This window comes from Callithrix jacchus, chromosome 14 (assembly GCF_049354715.1).
Source record: "Callithrix jacchus isolate 240 chromosome 14, calJac240_pri, whole genome shotgun sequence".
In the NCBI taxonomy this organism is placed as follows: domain Eukaryota; kingdom Metazoa; phylum Chordata; class Mammalia; order Primates; family Cebidae; genus Callithrix; species Callithrix jacchus.
This window is the reverse complement of record NC_133515.1, coordinates 26316373-26337546: the sequence shown is the minus strand read 5'-3', so window position 1 is coordinate 26337546 and position 21174 is coordinate 26316373. Positions and strand designations below refer to the sequence as shown.

The 21174-nt window shown below is 40.4% G+C and overlaps 1 long non-coding RNA gene across 1 annotated transcript in view; it reads right to left on the bottom strand.

The window, feature by feature from the left end:
- LOC108588196 (uncharacterized) overlaps positions 1-21174 on the bottom strand; it is a 70286-nt gene that overhangs the window by 22156 nt on the left and 26956 nt on the right. The window lies entirely within an intron of this gene.

Sequence of the window (21174 nt, the reverse complement as noted above, 5' to 3'; positions counted from 1 at the left end):
TTCCCATCTTTGTGGGTTTATCCGCTTGTCATCTGCGTAGTTGCTGACTTTTCGATTGGGTCTCTGAGTGGACACCCAGATTGTTGATGATGAAGTATTTCTGTTACTTGGTTTTCCTTCTACCAGCCTAGCCCCTTCGCTGTACGACTGCTGAGGTCCACTCCAGGCCCTGCTTGTCTGGGGTGCACCTCTAGCAGCTGTGGCACAGTGAGGGATGCTACCCGTTTCTTTTTCTGCTATCTTTGTCCCAGGATGATGCCTGCCAAATGTCAGTCTTTTGGATATAGAGGGGTCAGGGAGCTGCTTGAGGAGACAGTCTGTACTTTTTTGGAGCTCAATTGCTGAGCTGTGAGCTCTGTTGTTTATTCAGGGCTGTTAGGCTGCTATGTTTGATTCTGCTGCAACAGAGCTCATTAAAAAAAAACCTTTTTTTCTCAAATGCTCTGTGTTGGGGGGTTCGGGCTTTATTTTTCAATGTCCGATGAGGTGTCCTGCCCAGCTAGAAGGCAGACTAGCCACTGTTTGGCTGCCGAGGCTCCGCCCTGCTGTTTTGTGATTCACCCTGTTCCTGCAGGCTCTGCTGTGGTCTCTGCCACGCCCTGCAGCGGAGTCTCTTCGTTGTAGCGTGTTGCCTCGGCAACGGCAGGCTGCGTCAGCAGTGGGCGTGTATCTCAGTAGGGACGGGTTGCCTCGGCAACGGCTGGCTGCGTCAGTAGTGGGCGTGTATCTCAGTTGGGGCGGGTTGCCTCGGTAGTGGTGGACGCCTCTCCCCCACAGAGCGTCTCGGACCGTCTGCTCGGGACAGTTTGAAATCGCGGTTTTGTTCGTCCCACTGGGTGTCCCAAACGATCTGTCCCTGCAATCCCCTGGGATGGCCTACTGTCCAAGTCTCGTTCAGTCTCAAGTCCGGCCCTCTCAAGTCTCAGGTTGCCGGTTCAGCAGGGCACCCGGACAAGCGCACCCTGTGGGGATTGTGGGTAGGGCTGGCCAGTAGGTCTGCCTGGCGTCCCGTGTCTTTTTTATACTTGGGAGTTTCCCCGTACTGTGGGCAACAAAGATCAGTCTGGAAATGCAGCTCTGACTCACTGTTTGCGGATTCAACGAGAGCTCCAATCCTGGGTTGTTCTCACAGCGCCATCTTGAGTCCTCTGTGTTTTTTATTTTTTGAGATGGAGTTTCACTCTTGTTACCCAGGCTGGAGTGCAATGGCGCTATCTCGGCTCACTGCAACCTCTGCCTCCTGGGTTCAGGCAATTCTCCTGCCTCAACCTCCCAAGTAGCTGGGATTACAGGCACACGCCACCTTGCCCAGCTAATTTTTTATATTTTAGTAGAGACGGGGTTTCACCATGTTGACCAGATGGTCTCGATATCTTGACCTCGTGATCCACCTGCCTTGGCCTCCCAAAGTGCTGGGATTACAGGCTGAGCCACCGCGCCCGGCCCGGAAGACACTGATGAGAGAATGAAAAGAGAAGCCATAGACTGAGAGAAAATATTTTAAAATCATGTATCTGGGCCAGGCACACTGGCTTACGCCTGTAATCTCAGCACTTTGGAAGAGTAAAGTGGGTGAATAACTTGAGGTCAGGAGTTCGAGACCAGCCTGGCCAACATGGTGAAATTCCATCTTTACTAAAAATACAAAAATTAGCCAGGTGTGGTTGTGCACTCTTGTAGTCCTAGCTACTTGAGAGGCTGAGGCATGAGAATCACTTGAACCTGGGACATGGAGGTTGTGGAGGTTGTAGTGAGCTGAGATCTACACTACACTCCAGCCTGGGCGACAGAGCAAGACTCTGTCTCAAAAATAAATAAATAAAAAGTTGTGGATCCAGAATGTATAAAAGCTTTCAAGACTCAGTAATAAGCAAACCAACAACCCATGCAAAAGTTAGAAAAAGATTTTATTAGACCCTTAGTTAAAGAAGATAGGTAAGGCCGGGTGGGGTGGCTCAAGCCTGTAATCCCAGCACTTTGGGAGACCGAGGCAGGTCTCGATCAAGAGATCGAGACCATCCTGGTCAACATGGTGAAACCCTGTCTTTACTAAAAATAAAAAAAATTAGCTGGGCAAGGTGGCGCATGCCTGTAATCCCAGCTACTTGGGAGGTTGAGGCAGGAGAATTGCCTGAACCCAGGAGGCGGAGGTTGCGGTGAGCTGAGATCCAACCTGGGTAACAAGAGCAAAACTCCCTCTCAAGAAAAAAAAAAAAAAAGAAGATAGGGGGTTGGTAAATAAACATATAATAAGGTTTTCAACATCATTACCCATTAGGAAAATACAAATTAAAATCATAAAGAGATATGATTACATACTCACTAGAATGGCTAAGATAAAAAAATCACCATTCCTAGTGTTGGAACTCTCACACACAGCTGGTGGAAATATAAAATGATGTTCACTTTGGAAAAACCATTTGACAGGTTTAAAAAAAAAAAGGTTAAACATATCCTTACTGTGTGACCCAGCCATTCCCCTCCTAGGTATTTTCCAAAGAGAAAATAAAGCATATATCCAAACAAACACTTGTATATGAATGTGCATAGCAGCTTTATTTGTGATAGCCATTGTCAGGTTTGAGCCCCAACTGAGGCCCAAGAGGAGTGGGTGGAAGTGGGGGGGGCAGGGAGCCGAAAGAACACTTGAGAGACATCAGGTAGACAGGACATGGCATTATTTAACCCCATTCTCACAGTGTCGGTGCTGCATTTGTACACCTCACAGACAACAGTAGCTCAGAGCCAGGTGATGAGCTTTCCCATGTTATGGCTACATAGCTGTGATTATGTAATGCATGAAATTGTGTGCCTGTGCTCCTGTCCCACTGAGTCGTGCAGGATGTTTGCCTCTGCCTATGCCTGCCTGGCTGCAGTGCAGCCATATTCCTTACAGCAATGTATTCACTTATCTAAAATTCCCAACCATCCTATGAGTAGGTACCCTCCGTATCCTTATTCTCCAGAATGTTGTTAGGAAGTGGGGTCACTGGTTGAAGAAGGGAAGCTGTATATGTTGTGTTAACATATTTGAAGTTTCCTTATGGGAAAGGGATTAAACTTGTTTTATATAACAAGTAGGTAACAAGTATTTATCTAATATGAAAGGTAAACAAAGCACAGTGGGTGAAGATGCAGGTAGGGAAATCTGTTTCAATTCAATGTAGAAGTAGTAATTAGTATTCTGTTTTTGTTTGTCAGGATGCCTTCGCCTCTCCAGCTTCTTCTGTTAGCAACCTGGTACTTGGTTATAGGAATGAGCAAGGGGCTGGGAGTGTGTGGCTCACGCCTGTAATGCTGGCAATTTGGGAGGCAGAGGCAGGTGGATCATATAAGGTCAGGAGTTGGAGAACAGCCTGGCCAACTTGGTAAAACCGGTCTCTACTAAAAATACAAAAATTAGCTGGGCATAGTGGCGCACGCCTGTAATCACAGCTATTTGGGAGTTCGAGGCATGAGAATCACTTGAATCTGGGAGGCAGAGGCTGCAGTGAGCCAAGATCACACCATTGCACTCTAGCCTGGGTGACAGAGTGAGACTCTGTCTCAAAAAAAAAAAAAAAAAAAAGAAAAGGAATGGACAAGGTCCAGGTTGAGTGAATAATATTCCATCCATCTGGCCACAGTGACTAGTCCAGGGATGGACATATGGCCACAGCCAGGACAATCAGAATCCTTAGCCAAATATTTTCTAACTGAACTAGTCTTTTCTTTCAGTTGCTGAAATTTTTGGCTATGGGCCCGGAACAGTTTGAGGGCATGCTGCCTGCTGCACAGGGAAAATTCATCTGCAGAAGGCCTTCAGCACAAGTGTTCATAGCATGAATTAGTTATGAGGTGATTGATAGATTAGAGAACATGATCTGTGTGATATTCCAACTGCTATTATTATAACCTTATCCCAAACTAGCAAGTAGAGTAGGAAAAGCATAGCTGGAAGCAACACCAGCTGCAATGTCTGAGAGACTGCATGTTTCGTTTATCAAAGCACTGGCTGATAAAGTTGACAAGAATGTGTACAAGTTGTTCTAATGATAAGAGTGGCAGAAATAGTAAAAGAATGGCCATCATTCTTGAGAAAGAGCTATATATAATGTAGAAATGAAAGATAATTAAAAGCCTAGAAAGCCTTAGATTCACACTAAGTTAATATTAAATGGTGAGAGGTATTGGAATAATAAAATATAGATCATTAAATAATAAACTTCTCTATGAGAAAAGGAAGAATCCTATAGAAGACTAAAGAGGTCAGGGAAGGGCCTTAGTTAAACTGAAATCTATTAGATTATCCATATGAAATGATTTATTTTAGGTCAAAACTGTCAAATAATAGCACTTTCATATGATTCTCTCTAATATATGGGCTCTGTATTTTGTTATGTCAAATGAGAAGCAAGACAGTTTCTGAGATATTGAATGCCTAATTACAAAGTTTCTGTTTAATATCCCAGGAAAGTCTTTTTTTTTTTTTTTGAGGCAGTTCTCGCCCTGTTACCCAGGCTGGAGTGCGGTGGTGCAATCATAGCTCACTGTAACCTCAAACTCCTGTGCTTAAGTGATCCTCCTGCACTGGTCCCCCAAAATGCTGGGATTAAGGTGTGAGCTACCATGGCCAGCCCACAGGCTGGGTGCGGTGGCTCATGCCTGTAATCCCAGAACTTTGAGAGGCTGAGGTGGGCGGATCACCTGAGGTTGGGAGTCCCACACCGGCCTGACCAACATGGAGAAACCCCGTCTCTACTAAAAATACAAAAAAATTAGTCAGGTGTGGTGGCCCATGCCTATAATCCCAGCTACTCAGGAGGCTGAGGCAGGAGAAATGCTTAAACTTGGGAGACAGAGGTTGTGGTGAGCCGAGATTGCACCATTGCACTCCAGCCTGGGCAATAACAGCAAAACTCCATCTCAAAAAACAAAACAAAGCAAAACAAACAAACAAACAAACAAAAACTACATAGTGGGATTTAGGAATGCTTCAGGAAGAGGTATTTGCAATGGGTACCGAAGCCTGCTTGAATTAATGATGGAGATGGAATAAAAAAATATTCCAGATCAAGGACAGCAGAAGAGAATGCATGAAGAACAGAATAGAATAAAATGGGTATAGTATTCTGCCAAATATGTAAGAAAGGAAAAACAAAGTGCATATTATTTACTTGTATAAATTTTTTAAATTTCTGAATACTCACAATAAAGCTCTTATTGGTGGTTGACTGTTTGAAATGGTATGGATTCCAGGTGGATAAGGACAGAGGTGGAGGGAAGATTTGCTACTAGAACTAGAGGGGTCCAAGAGAGGATTGAGTGGACAGCAGGACTAGGATCTTGTTAGATCAGCAGAAACTTGAATGCTTTTCTATGAGGTTTATAGTTTAGTTTCTTGGTAATGAAGAGCCACTGTAAATTTTAAACACAAGACGGACAGGATAAAATCTTTATGGAAAACTTCAGAATTTGTTCTACAACCTTGAAGTGCAAGAAATGTTACATTCCTTTATGTTCCAAAATCAAATCAAATTTGCTTCAGCACCCATTCGCCAGAGTTGGCATAAAATCCCAGTCTTGCTGGATATGGCAGTGGTGAGGAGGCATTCTTCCCAACCCCTCAACTCAGAATCATATGAGTTCTGAAAGCTTATGGGTGTCCTAAAGAGGAATCTTTCAGCCTGTGATCTGAACTTTGCTGTTTCTTCCTACCCTAGGATCAGGGCCAGCTACATAATTTGCAGGGCTCAATGCACAATGAAAACACAGAGCCCCTTGTTCAAAAATTACTAAGAATTTCAAAATGGCAACAACCAAGCATTAAACCAAACATAGGGCCTTTTGGAGCAGAGAGTCCTGCGTGGCAGCACAGATCATAGGACCATAAAGCTGGCCCTGCCTTGAAGGCAGGTAACCTAGGGTGGGACACACTTCTTTGCTAAACTGAGGTCTAGGAGTCTCATCTGTATTTTCCCCAAACCTGGTGCTCATTCCATAGGCCTTGAATTGTTACCTCACCACCACCAGCTGTGATTCTGCCACCTCCAGAGCACTGGTGCCCTGCTTCCTCAGGCCCTCCTCAATTTTTTAAATCATCTAAGGCTGAGTTTCCCTGGAAGGAGAACCTGAAACAAGGACTTAAATGCAATAGTTTATTTGAGAAATTGACCCAGAAGAGAGAATGAGAGATAGGAGCAGCAGATGAGGGAAAGAGTGCAAGGCAATGCATAGGTGTATAAGTGAGCTGGACGCTGCTGACCATGCTACCAGCGATTACTGCTGGAGTCAGAGGTGAGGCCAACAGGATTTAAAGTGTTGAAAGTGATGTACAAGAGGTATCCCTTACAATGCTTCCCAGACTTCAGTGTGCACCAGTCACATACAGATCTTGTTAAAATGCAGATTCTCATTCAGTAGGTCTGGGGTGGCACCTGAGATTCTTTTATTTCTATAAACTCTCAGGTGCTGCTGGTCTGCAGATCACATTTTGGGCAGCAGGACATGACACCATTCCCTAGATGCACCTCAGCCTCAACCCTCAGCCTCTCCTCTTGTCTTTCCCGGAGCTCAGACTTGGTACCCAACCTATTAGCATACAGAGCCTTGGCTGCCAAGGATGGTGAAGGAGGCAGAGTTCCCTGTTTGTCTACAACCTAGAAGACACATGGCACTTAATTTCCTCATCAGGTTACCTGGACAGGTCTGTTTTTTAAAGATAATACAAGTGGCACTATGAGGCATGAAAAAGAACCACAGAGAGAGAGACAGCTATAATCAGACAAGTTGATAGAAGCTGAATTGGGGCCTGTTTGGGGATTGGAATGGAAGCAACCAGAGAGACTTTCCAGGGGTTGATTCAGCCCATGTTAGCAGGAAAGTGAGAAGGAAGGAACAAAGTTCCAGAGTTTTGCCCCGGATGTGCCTAGAATGATGAGGGCGCTATTAACAGAGGCAGGTGGAGAGCAGCAACAGCTTGTGGGAGGAAAGGAATTCAGTTTTAGCCATGCTAGGTTTCAGGAGCTGTACATCCTTACATCTAAGACAAGTCCTAGACATCTAGAGAAGAAGAAATGAAATCAAATGGTAAAAGAAATAGAATAATGGGCATCCAGTGAGTTCAGATGTGAAGTACAAAGTTTTGTAGAAATAAGAATCTGAGGACAAATGTTCACTGAGTGGAAGAAATCTAAAATAATGTAGTGTGAAGAGAGCTGTTTTGGTGGCATAGGGCAATGCTACTAGAAGTCTAGGAGAAATTAAAAAAAAAAACTTTGCTTATAAGCAGGCATGTAGCATTTTCTTTTATAATAAACTGTGAAAAATCTTTCAGAAAATCTGTGCAAAGCTTCCAAGAAAGCTGATCTGGTCCTTGCCATTGTCTGCTTTGTTGTTAAATATAGAATCTGAGGCTCTGGACTTGCTCATCTGGTATCTTTTATGAGTACTGCTTGTACATAAAATATTCTTCTGTGTCCCATTTAATGTGGTCACATAAATATATTTAGGCATGCAAGATTTTTTCCCTTAGGGCTTTTTTTAAACTGACAATTTTGTGAGGGAAAAAAGTCATACCTATAAAACAATCTGCTACACCTTTTTGGATGTTTCTCCAATCCTTTTCAGTGTAAACATACAGAATGTACATGTTCACTTTGAGATTGGCTGTGAATCATTGGTGTGTAGATTGTTTAATGACCACATATTCCTCCCATTTCTGTTCTTATCCCCGTTTGCAATGTGACCTAGAGGTGAGGTTGATTGCGTCTCCTCCTGAATCTCTGCTGGCCTTATGAACAGCTTTGCCCAGCAGATTGTAGTTTCTGCTCTTGCCCTCCTGCAATACTGCCATCATCATGTGAAGGAGCTTGGAATAGCCTCCTAGCTATGACAGACCATGTGGAGACAGAAAGGCCCACTTTCAAACACCAGGCATGTGAGCAAGGCCTTTTTACACCATCCAACCTGAGTTGACCTACCAGATGATCATAGTCACAACAATAAACCCAGAACAGGCCAACCAAAAAACCATTTAGCTGAGCCCAGCCCAAATTGCTGACCCACAGAATTGTGGACAAATAAAACAGTGCTTGCTTTAAGTCACTAACTTTTAGATAGTTTGTACATAATAATAGATAACTGATAGAATTTGGTATCTGATATTTACTTCTGATTTGGAATCAACATTATTTTTATATAATTTCTCATATATTGAATAAGTAGTAAGATAATAATTTTAAAAGGCTACACCCAGTTCTATTATGTTATCTTACCATACTTTACTTAAACTTTTCCCAATATTTGGACATTTGGTTTACATCGAGTTTTTATTTATATGGATATTGTTCTAAAATATTTGTACAAATGGTTTCTAAATTCTTTCCTGTTGTTTTCTTAGAAAAATTTTTTACCAAAAGTGAAATCAGTAGAGGAAAGAATGTCAAGTGTTAACTCTCTTTACATATTACTTGACTGCTTTCCAAAAGATTGTTATCAATTAATAGGGCAGCCAGCTGTGTACTTGTCTCCCTGTGCCCACTTGGCAACTTTTTTTAATTTAGCAATTTTTAAATTGAGATGTTCTATGATCTGAATGTTTGTGTGCCCCCTAAATTTGTATGTTGAAATCCTAATCCTCAAGATGATGGTATAGGAGGTGGAGGCCTTTGAGAGATGATTAGGTGATGAGGTTAGATCCTTGTGAGTGGGATTAGTGTCCTGATGAAAGTGGCCAGAGAGATACCCCTTGCTACTTTTGCTGCAGTTACAGTGAGAAGATGGCCCCTACAAGACAGTGACTCTGCCAGTGCCTTGACCTTGAACTTCATAGCCAGTGCCTTGATCTTGGACTTCACAGCCACCAGAACTATGAGAAATAAATTCCTATCATTTATAATCCACCTAGTTTATTTTATTTTGTTATAGCAGCCCAAACAGACTAAAACAAAGTATAACATATATGTGGCAAAGTATATAAATATTAACTTTATGGCTTGATTAATATCTACAGATAGACAGAGATGGACAGATAGATAAATATACAGGCTCTGTGTAATCACCACCCATATGAGGACTCAAAATATTTCCAGCTCTCCAGAAGTTTCTCTTGTGCCCCCTCCCAGTCAATACCACCTGCAGAAGTAACCACATTCTGCAAAATTTATCTATGATGACTTCCACAATCATAGAGTAGTTTTGCCTAATCTTGAACTTCACATAAATGGAACCATACTCTTGTGTACTCTTGCTTGCCTGCCTTCTTTTCCTCATCACTATATCTGTGAAATTCATCCATCTGGTTATTGCATATGGCAGTGGGTCATTCTTTTCGTTGCTGAGTGTTATTCCACTAAGTGAGTATGCCACATCTTCTTTATACATTCTTCATTTGATGGGCATACGTGTAGTTTTTCTTTTGATGTTATTAAGCAATGATTAAACATTTTTTTTTCAATTATTTTAACAGCTCAATAGATGTGTGTTGGTGCCTTAGAGGTGATTCATTGATAACATCCTCAATTACTGTTGGAGTGTAGCAGAGAAGGGACTAGGGACTAGTTTGAATGAGGTGGGGGCAGGGAGCAGAAGATGAAGACTTCGTGAGCCATGCTGAGGAACTTGGGCTTTGCAGTATGAACAGAGGGGAGTCACTGAGGGATCTGAAGCAAGAGAGGGAATTTATCAAATTTGCATTTTAAGGAAATAACTCTGACAGTGGGAAGGAGACCAGATGATCTGAGAAAAAGACTGAAGGAGGAAGATTCCTAGGCAGAAGGCTAGGCACTAGCACAGGTGAGAGATAAGCTGGGCATGAAGTAATATAGCAGCAACAGAACTAGTGTCTGATGGGATTTGGGGGATGAAAAGGTGGGATGAGGTAACTAAGGGTTTCTGCTGGGTAACTAGGGTGGTGATAGAGGCATGGACTAAGATAAGAAGGTTGGGGAGCAGGAAAAGACAATACATTGAGAAAGATGCCAAGGTTTTCTTGGATATGTTGAATGTAAGATATGTATGGCACGTCCAGGTCGAGCTACGTAACAGCTGGATATGTAGCCCTGGAATTCGGGAAAGTGGTCCTGTTAGAGATTTCATCAGTACGTGGTAGAAAAGCCTGGAAGTTTGATGAAGTTAGTTAGAAAATCACTGAGGGAAAGAAGGCAGGCAGTAAAAAGGGAAGCCAACGAAGGAGGTAATAGGAAAGATGTGGGTCTTAGAAGTTCAGGGGAGAAAAATTTGAAAAGGGAATACCTATAGAGTGGGAGCCAAATTGCAGCGAGTTGAAGAAATGGAAGGGAGTCATTAGATTTGCCTTTTAAGAAATTGAGCTGCAGATAAGAAGAAAAATGATGGTGTCATGGCCAAGATCACCATCTTCTTCTTTCTTTCTTTCTTTTTCTTTCCCAGGGTCTCATTGTGTTCTCCAGGCTGGAGTGCCGTGGAGCAATCAAAGCTTACTGCAGCCTCGACCTCCTGGGCTTGGGTGATCCTCCCATCTCCCACCTCAGGCTCCCAAGTAGCTGGACTACAGGAACACTGCACCATACCAGCTAATTTTTTACTTTTTGTAGAGATGGGGGTTCCACTATGCTGCCCAGGCTGTAACATCAATTTTTTAATTTATTTTTTTAAGTGACAGAGATATGAACATATATATAGGATATCGAGAATAAGAGATTGAACAAGTATGGGAGGGCGACAATAATTGATGGAATGAGATCCTGGAGTTGAGAGCAGGGGGTGGAGATTATGCACAGAGATAGAGGGATTGAATAGGTAGAAGACCATTTTATCCTCTGAGACAGGAGAAACCCCCCCAAAAGAAAATGAAAATCATCACTTTGTGAAAATACTACCCTACTCAGTGGTGTGGTTTGCCCCAGAAGCTTTCAGCAACTTGGGTATACGGGATTGTTTGGTTCTGCTACTGTTGACCACTGAGATTGCTTCTAGTTTTTCAATATTTTAAGTAATGAAAAAAACTTACTTTTCATCACTTCCTTTCTTTCTTAAAAAATATGACATTACTAATACAGTTGGACACCTGATCGCATTTCTTTCTTCTTTGAGGTAATCACTATTCTGAAGTAACAATGGTGTTCTCATATAGCTAATGTTATATTTTCACTAAACATGTAGTACCATAATATAAAGCATTGTTTCATATGCTTTAAAGCTTTAAAAAAATTGATATTCTACTATATTATTCTGTAACTTGCTTCCTTTATTCATTATCATATTTTTGACATTTATCCATATTAACTCATGAGAAAAAAAAGAGCTCTGACGTATTTTAGCAGCTCTGCTTTTACTGTCAAAAAATGCCAGTTTATTTATCCATTCTCCAATTTTGTTTTCAGTGTTTCATTCTTACAAAAATGAACATGTGCAAAGCTTCCTTTGTGAAGATTATTTTCACATTAAAAGAATGTGTATCCTTTTTTTTAGGTAGTATTTTATAAACATCAATCAAATCAAGTTGCTCAACAGTGTTGCTGAAATCTCTTGTGTCTTTACTAACTTTTGCCTGTTCTATCAATTACTGAGAGAAGGGTATTAAACTGTTCGAGCATGATTGTGGGTTTGTCTGTTTTTCCCTTTAGTTCTGTAGGTTTTGCTTTATATACTTGAAACTTTATTACTATATGTATACACATGTGTAAGATTATGTCTTATTGATGAATTGACTCTTTTATCACTAAAATGTCCCTCTTTTTTTTAGCTTTAAACTCACTGCTACACTCAGAATATGTCTATTTGTTTGTTTATTTATTTTGACACAGAGTCTCCCTTTGTTGCCCAAGCTGGAGTGCAGTGGCGTGATCTCGGTTCACCGCAATCTCCGCCTCTGGGGATTCTCCTACCTCAGCCTCCCGAGTAGCTGGGATTATAGGCATCTGCCACCAGGCCCGGCTAATTTTTGTATTTTTAGTAGAGATGAGGTTTCACCATTTTGGCCAGGCTGGTCTTGAACTCCTGACCTCAGGTGATCTACCTGCCTCAGCTTCTCAAAGTGCTGGGATTACAGTCTCTTTATTTCTGTTCATATTGCTTTTTTTTTGAGACAGACTCTCTCTCTGTCACCAGGCTGGAGTGCAGTGGCACAATCTCAGCTCACTGTAACCTCTGCCTCTCAAGTTCAAGGGATTCTTCTGCTTCAGCCTCCCAAGTAGCTGGGATTACAGGCCTGCGCCACCACACTCAGCTAATTTTTGTACTTTTAGTAGAGATGGGGTTTCACCATGTTGGCCAAGATGGTCTCAATCTCCTGACCTCATGATCAGCCTGCCTTGGCCTCCCAAAGTGCTGGGATTATATGCCTGAGCCACTGCATCCAGCCCATATTCCTTAACTTGAAGTCTATTTTGTCTGATATTGATCTAGCCACTTCAGTTTTCTTATAATAAGTGTTTGTTTGGTATATTTTTGCCATTCCTTTACTTTCATCCTATATATGTAGTTAAATGTACAGTGTGTCTCCTGCAAATAGCATTTAATTGGGTTCGATTTTTATTTATATTTAATTTAATTAATTTTTTTTTTGTTGTTACAGAGTCTTGCTCTGTAGCCCAGACTGAAGTGTAGTGGCATGATCATAGCTCACTGCAGCCTCAAACTCCTGGGCTCAAGCAATCCTCCCACCTCAGCCTCCTCAGTAACTGGGACTACAGGTGCCATAACAACCACACCCGGCTATGTTTTAATAATTTTTTTGTAGAGACAGGGTCTAACCAGGCTGGTCTCAAACTCCTGGTCTCAAATGATACTCCTGCCTCAGCCTCCCAAAGTGCTGGGATTATAGGTGTAAGGCACTGCACCATGCAATATCTTGATTTTTAAATCCAATCTGATAAACTCTACCATTTAATTGGAGTGCTTAATCAATTCATATTTAAAATAATTATTTTACATATTACAAGTTTTGAAGCCAGAGTGTTGAGATTTAAATTCCAGTAGTCCACTTAAAGTGTGTGATCTTGAAGTTACCTAATCTTTCCTCTCTTTCTCTCTCTCTCTCTCTTTTTTTTTTTTTGCTTCAGTTTCTTCACTTGCAAAGTCAAATCAATAGTAGTACCTACATGTTGGAATTTTATAGGTGCCTGGTATGTAGTAACAATAAATGTCGGGTAAAATATCGATTTATCATTATGTATTGCAGTGACTTTAAGTCTTTATTTAATGTCTATAATAGCTCAAAAGACACTCAAAAAGAAAGCTGATTCCAGGTTTATATTTTCAATCTTACCTAAGAGCTATGCAAAAGTTTCTGTTGACAATAGCTAATGGTTGCTATTCCGGAGGCTGAGGTGGGAGGATCACTTGAGCCCATGAGATCGAGGCTGCAGTAAACCATAATGAAACAGGAAACTTTTCCTTACCCCTTCATGGGTGGGAACTGGAATGCGGGTGCTGGAGCTAGCCGGCTGCTTTGGCTGGCTTCACTAACTAGGATCTGCTGTGCTCTCCCCTTTGCAGGATGGGGAGCACAGCTGAGTGGGTGCAAGAGCTGGGGCGAGTACTTCATGGGTATGGGCAGGAGCAAAACTTTGTGTGGGCCCCACAGCAGCACCTAGCATGGAGTACCCATGACCCCTGAAATCTCAGAAGGAATGATACAGGCTTTTAGCTTTGCTGTTCGTGGATGGCTCAAATGTTTAACAGCTCAGTGGACCCTCTGCCTTTTCACAAGGGTAGCAGGTCACTGTTACAGCCTTCTATATCCTAAGCTCCTGTCCCGAGTCCAGGAAAAATCAGACCCCATGAACAAATGGAAGGATAGTAAATACAGGGGATTTTATTGCTGACGGAAGTGGCTTTCAGTGGTAAGAGGAGCTAAGAAGTAGATGGAGTGGGAAGGTATTCTTCCCCTGAAGTCCAGCTGTCTCTGGTCAGACTTTCCTAAGTGCTGCTGTCAAGCTGTCCCTCTAAAGTCAAGCGATATCTCTAATGTTCAGCTGCTGCTTCTCTCTTTCTCTGCTCTCTGCCAGTGGAGCCTGGGGTATTTATGGGTACATGATGTGGGGTGGAGTGGGCCAGTGGTGGTTTTGGAAAAGGCAATATTCAAGCAGGGATAATGGGAATGTAAAGTTTTCATTTTGGGCCATGGTACCAGGTTTTAGGGTGTGGCCCTCACCAGGGACTCCACCCTTTTCTGCCTAGAATTTCTCTGCCTTCTGTCCCTATCAATAATCATGCCACTACACTCCAGCCTTGGTAACAGAGAAGGATCTTGTTGAGAGAGGGAGAGAGAGAGAGAGAGGGAGAGAGAGAGAGGGAGAGAGAGAGAGGGAGAGAGAGAGAGGGAGAGAGAGAGAGAAAGAGAGAGGGGGGGGAGAGAGAGAGAGAGAAAGAGAAAGGAAGGAAGGAAGAACGAAAGAAAGAAAAAGACAAAAAGGAAGGAAGGGAAAGAAAGAGAAAGAAAGAAGAGAGGGAGGAAGGAAGGAAGGAAGGAAGAAAAGGAAGGAAAGAGAAAATAGAAAATAATTTTTCATCTTACCTAATGACAATAATTGTTTCTGTAGAACATGTAATGTTCATGTTTTTTTGCTTTTTGTTTCTTCCCCCCCTCCTTTTTTTTTTTTTTTGAGACAGTCTAACTCTGTTGTCCAGGCTGGAGTGCAGTGGCGCAATCTCAGCTCACTGCAAACTTTGACTCCCCAGTTCAAGCAATTCTCATGCCTCAGCCTCCCAAGTAGCTGGGATTACAGGCAAGTGCCACCATGCTGGCCAAGTTTTGTATTTTTAGTAGAGATAGGTTTCACCACGTTAGCCAGGCTGGTCTCAAACTCCTGACCTCAAGTGACCTGCCCACCTAGGCCTCCCAAAGTGCTGGGATCACAGATGTGGGCCACCATACCCGACCTTAATGTTTATGTTATTTGATTGTTTTCTGTTTTTAAGACAGACTCTCACACTGTCACCCAGGTGGGAGTGCAGTGGCGTGATCTCGGCTCACTGCCACTCCGCCTCCCTGGTTCAAGCAATTGTTCTGTCTCGGCCTCCCAAGTAGCTGGGACTACAGGCACCTGCCACTACACCCAGCTAATTTTTTGTATTTTTAGTAGAGACAGGGTTTCACCATGTCGGCCAGCCTGGTCTCAAACTCCTGACCTTGTGATTCACTGGCCTTGGCCAGTGATGACAACACTTTGTAGTCCCAAAGTGTTGGGATTACAGGCAAGACCTACCACCCTCGGCCATATTTATGTTTTAAATAAGTATGTTCAAAATTCATTTAGAGTGCTCTGGAAAACCTCTAAGTAGGTTAGAAGATCCTGTTTAAAAGTTGTTTGCTTTTTAAAATTAACTATGCAGATGGAGTTTTTAAAAATAATTGATAGTTAATTTTTTTAAAGCAGTTTTAGTTTTACAGAAAAGCTGAGCAGAAAGTACAGAGAACTCTGATATTCTTCCTTTCTCTCTGCCCCCACTTTGCTCCCCCATTCTCCCTATTATTAACCCTTTAAATCAGAAGCTTTATAGTTTTGCATTTGACATTTAGGCCTATGATCCATTTTGAGTTAATTTTTGTGAAAGCTGTAAGGTATGTGTCCACATTCATTTTTTTCCCATGTAAATGTTCAATTATTTCATTGTCATTTGCTGAAGACTGTCCTTTTTCCATTGATCTGCTTTTGCTTGTCTGTCAAAGATCAGTTGGCTATATTTGTGTGTTTCTTTCTGGCCTCTCTCTTCTGTTCCATTAATGTATTTGTCTGTTCTTTCACCAATATCACACTCTCTTGATTACTGTACAGTAAGTCTTGAAGTTTTGTAGTGTCAGACCTCTGACTTTTTCTCCTCAATATTGTGTTGGTTATTTATAGATCATATTATAAAGAACTGATAACAATATTGGGTTTCCTATTCATGATTCTTTCATGACAGTTTGTTTTCCTTATACAGCTCTTGTACATATTTTGCTAAATGCATACCTAAGTATTTCTTTCTTTTTTTGCAGGGTGTCAATGTAAATGATGTTGTGTTTTTATTTTTATTTTTAATTTTCTTTTTTAAGTTAAGGATGCTACTGATGATGTTATCAATTTCAAATTCCAATAGGTCATTGCTGGTATATAGGAAAGCAATTGACTTTTGTATATTAATCTTGTATCCTGCAACTTTGCTATAAGTGCATGTCAGTTCCAGAAATTAGTTGTTCGTTTGTTTTGTTAGTTCTTTGGGATTTTCTACATAGAAAATCATTAGCTGCAAACAAAGACAGTTTTATTTCTTCCTTCTTGATCTGCATATCTTTTTGTTTTTTGAGACGGAGTCTTGCTCTGTCGCCCAGGCTGGAGTGCAGTGGCGCCATCTCAGCTCACTGCAACCTCCGCCTCCCAGGTTCAAGTGATTCTTCTGTCTCAGCCTCCTGAGAAGCCGGGATTAAAGGCACATGCTGCCACACGTGGCTAATTTTTTGTATTTTAGTAGAGACGGGGTTTCACCATGTTGCCCAAGCTGGTCTCAAACTCCTGAGCTCAGGCAATCCACCTGCCTAGGCTTCCCAAAGTTCTGGGATTACAGACATGAGCCACCACACCTGCTCAATCTGTGTATATTTTATTTCCTTTTGCTGTCTTACTGTGTTGGCCATGTCTCTCAGAATGATGTTGAATGAGACTGGTGAGAGTATACTCCTTTGTATAGTTCCTAATTTTAGAAAGAAAGCATCACCAGTAGGTATGATATTAGCTGTAGGGGTTTTTGTAGATGTTCTTTATCAAACTGAGGAAATCCCCCTCTATTCCTAGTTTGCTGAGAATTTTTATTATGAATGGGTGATGGATTTTGTCAAATTCTCTTTCTGTATTTGATCATATGATTTATCTTCTTTAGTGTGTTGGTGTTATGAATTACATTAATTGATCTCTTCTCGGGCTTTTGGCTAAGACCAAACATAGTAATATTAATTGATTTGTTTAGTATTGAACCAGCCTTGTATACCTGAAATAAATCCTACTTGGTCATGGCATATAATTTCTTTTAGATTTGTTGGATTTTATTTGTTAATATTTTGTTGAGGACTTTTGTACCTATATTCACAAGAGATATTGGTCTGTAGTTGTTTTTTTTTTTTCTTGTAATATCTTTGGTTTAAGTATTAGGATAATTCTGGCCTCAAAGAATGTTAGGATGTATTGCCTCTGCTTCTATTTCCTGTAAGAGATTATAGGGAATTGTTGTAATTTATTTCTTAAATATTTGGTAGAATTCACCAGTGAACCCATCTGAGCCTGGTGCATTCTGTCTTGGAAAGTTATTAATTATTGATTCAATTTATTTAATACCTACAAGCTTATTCATGTAATCTACTTCTCCTTGTAAAAGTTTTGGTAGATTGTGTCTTTTAGGGAATTGGTCTACTTCACCTAGATTATCAAATTTATGGGCATATAATAATTTATCACATTCCTTTATTACACTTTTAATGTTCATAATGATGTGCCTTCTTTCATTTCTGATATTAGTAATTTGTGTCTTCTATTTTTCTTAGTTAGTTTGAGTAAAAGTTTATAAATTTCACTGATCTTTGCAAAGAAACAGCTTTGGATTCATTGATTCTTTCTCTATGGATTTCCTGTTTTCAATTTCAGTGTTTTCGGCCCTGACTTTTATAATTTATCTTCTTTTGCAATTTAATTTGCTCCTCATTTTCTAGTTTCCTGAGGTGGAAACTTAGATAATTAATTTTAGGTCTTTTTGATTTTCCAATATAAGCATTTAATGGTAGAAATTTTCCTTTAAGCACTGCTTTCACTGCATCTGACAAATTTTGATAAGTTGTAATTTCATTTTTATTGAGCTAAAATATTTTAAAATTTCTCTTCTCTTGAGGTTTCTTCTTTGACTACTCATTTATTTAGAAACATGTAGTTTAAATGCCAAATATTTTTGGATTTTCCAGCTATCTTTCTGTTACTGATTTTGTTTTAATCCCATTGTCAAGATTTGTTTTATGACCCAGAATGTGGTCTCTCTTGGAGAATGTTCCATGTGAGCTTGGAAAGAATGTGTATTTTGTTGCTGTTGGATGAAGTATTTTATAAATGTCAATTAGATTCATTTGATTGATGGTGCTGTTTATATTTAGTTCAACGATATAATTATTGATTTCATGCCTGCTGGATCTGTCAACTACTAATAGAGGGATGTTGAAGTCTCTAAGTATAATAGTGTTTTCATCAATTTCCCCTTGCAGTTCTATGAGTTTCACCACATGTATTTTGACACTCTTGTTAGTTAGGTGTGCATACATTAAGGGTTGTTATGTTTTCTTGGAGATTTAAAAAAATCTTATACTGTTCTTCTTTATCCCTGATAATTTTTCTTGTGCTTAATTATTTGTCTGAAATTAATGTAGAACTCCAGTGGTTTTTTTTTGACTAATATTAGCATGGTATAGTCTTTAATTTTTTTATTTTTATTCTATCTGTCTTTATATTTAAAATGTTTCTTTTAAACAAAATTTAGTCAGAACTTTTTCTTTCTTTCCTTTTTTTTTTGAGATGGAGTCTCACTCTGTTGCCCAGGCCAGAGTGCAGTGGTATGATCTTGGCTCTCTGGAACCTCTGCCTCCTGGGCTCAAGTGATTCTCCTGTCTCAACTTCCCAAGTAGCTGGGACTACAGGCATGTGCCACCATGTCTGGCTAATTTTTTTTTTATTTTTAGTAGATACGGGGTTTCACCATGTTGGCTAGGATGGTCTTGATCTCCTGACCTCATGATCTGCCTGCCTTGGCCTCCCAAGTGCTGGGAATACAGGCGTGAGCCACCGCACCTGGCTTTCTTTTTTTTTTTTTTTTTTTTTTTTTCTAATTTTTTCTTCTTGTGAGGTCTTGCTTTTTTTTAATCTACTCTGACAGTCTTTTTTAATTGGCATACTTAGACCCTTCACATTTAAAGTGAATCTTGATATTGTTGGATTAATACCTATCATATGTGTAACTTTTCTAGTCATTGCTTTTGTTTTTGTTTTTTTTGTCTTCCACTCTTTTTCTGCCTTCCCTTTTTTTTTTGTTTTTGCCTTCACTGATTTTAATTGAACATTTTATGATTCTATTTTCCCTTCTCTCTTACATCAACTATACTTCTTTTTAGGGGTTTCCCTAGAATTTTTAATATACATTCATAACTAAGGCAAGTCCACTTTAAAGTAATAGTATACTCCTTCATAGTTAGTGCAAGTACCTTAGAATGGTGTTCCCCATGCCTTCCTCCCACACGTTATGGCACTTCGGCCATTCATTTCACTTATTCATAAGCAATGGCCACTGAAAACATGGATTGTATAGGTTAGAACTAAACTGTACAGTGAAAATTTCACATATTTTGTAAATAATTTTCTCATGTGGCTGTTATTATGCTCTACCATTTTATATTTTATTAGTGTTTGGGTTTTTAAACATGTCCAACTGTCCAATATGGTGATTTTTAAAGGCAAGGTATGAGACAGAAGAAAATATTATAGGCCTAGGTCCATGGACTCTTCTGATGGGGTTGATGAAGAGTTTTAATCTATATTTATTTATTTATTTTAGAGATAGTGTCTCACTCTGTCACCCAGGCTAGAGTGCAGTGGTGTGATTACAGCTCACTGCAGCCTCAAACTCCTGGGCTCAAATGATCCCCCTGCTCAGCCTTCAGAATATCTAGGACTAGAGGCATGTGCTACCATGCCTTGTTATTTTGTTGCTGTAGATTAAGAGATCTTGCTATGTTGCCCAGGCTGTTCTCAAACTGCTAGCCTCAAGCAATCCTACCAAATGCTCCCAAAATGCTGGGATTACAGATGAAAGCCACCACGCCCAGTCAAGAATTTTAATCTTTTGAAGCATTTTACTGTACCAGGCAACAAGGAAACTCTAGTAATCCAAATTGTTCCATTCCTTTGTGCATTTTGTGTGGTAAACAACGTGCACATCAAGCAATGGTTTTAACAAAACTGCAAAGACTCAACTCCAAAGCACAGACATTTGACAAATAAAAGGGCAGATTATTTTCAGTGGTTACTGGAAAATTGAAAGAGAGTAAAGCTTTTGTTTAAAAAAAAAAAAAAGGTCATAGTCAGTGAATAGCCTCAGGAAGCAAGCTATTTAGTAGCAGTTCTTCATTGTCCAGAAAAGGAAAATGCACACAGTGATGAGAACCTAAATTAGAGTAAATAAAATGCTAGGGCTGGCAAAGAGCTCCTGCCTGTAGTCCTAGCTGCTTGGGAGGCTGAGGTGGAAGGATTGCTTGAGCCCAGGAGTTTGGCCAACATACAAGATCCTGTCTCTAAAATCAAACAAACAAATAAAATACTAGGACAAGATATAGTATAAGAAAATGAAAAGTTTTCCCTCTCAATACCGTTAGTCAACGTATTAATGATTTATGTCATAAATGGAAACAAATGATTCTCTATGTAGGTTGATGAATCAACAGATTTTACCAATAAATGTCATATTATAAAATTAGTTGTTACTGTTATTGTTGTTTGAGACGGAATCTCGCTCTGTCACCCAGGCTGGAGAGCAGTGGCACCATCTTGGTTCACTGTTACCTGCCTCCCAGGTTCAAGCGAGTCTCCTGCCTCAGCCTCTCAAGTAACTGGGACTACAGGCACCCACCATCACACCTGGCTAATTAATATCATAACATTTGTAAGATTCGTAAACGAGATGGTTTTTTTTTAGACGGAGTTTCGCTGTGGTTTTTAAGACTTTTTTCCCCCCGGTGCAAAGAGCTATCCCAAACAACAAACTCCCAGACGCATTTAATGTTCTATCTTTGTATCTGGAATAAAAAGGTCTGATCTGGAGGAAACATGTGGGTGTCTATACTGACAGGTCCCACCAATGAGCTCCAGGAGCAGAAAAGGGAATACAGGAAATTCTGACTTTGTTCACAACACACTCTTTTCTTCATAGAGAGGTGATGGTGTCAAAGCCTATCAAAGATGAAAATTTAAAAGTCTGGATGATGTGACAAAAATAGTCAACTTTCTTAAACAGAGATACAGTCTGATCATATACTGAAGATGAGATTTACTCATCTATCTCTTGACAAACTATGGATTTCTATTTTTTTTCTTTTTTCTAGCTCTCTAACAATGGAGACAAACTGGATTTCTATGAAAAAGCAAATTTCTGCTATTCATGGGAAAGCAACGAACATTTTGCTGGTTTTTAACTACTTCTTCTTCTTCT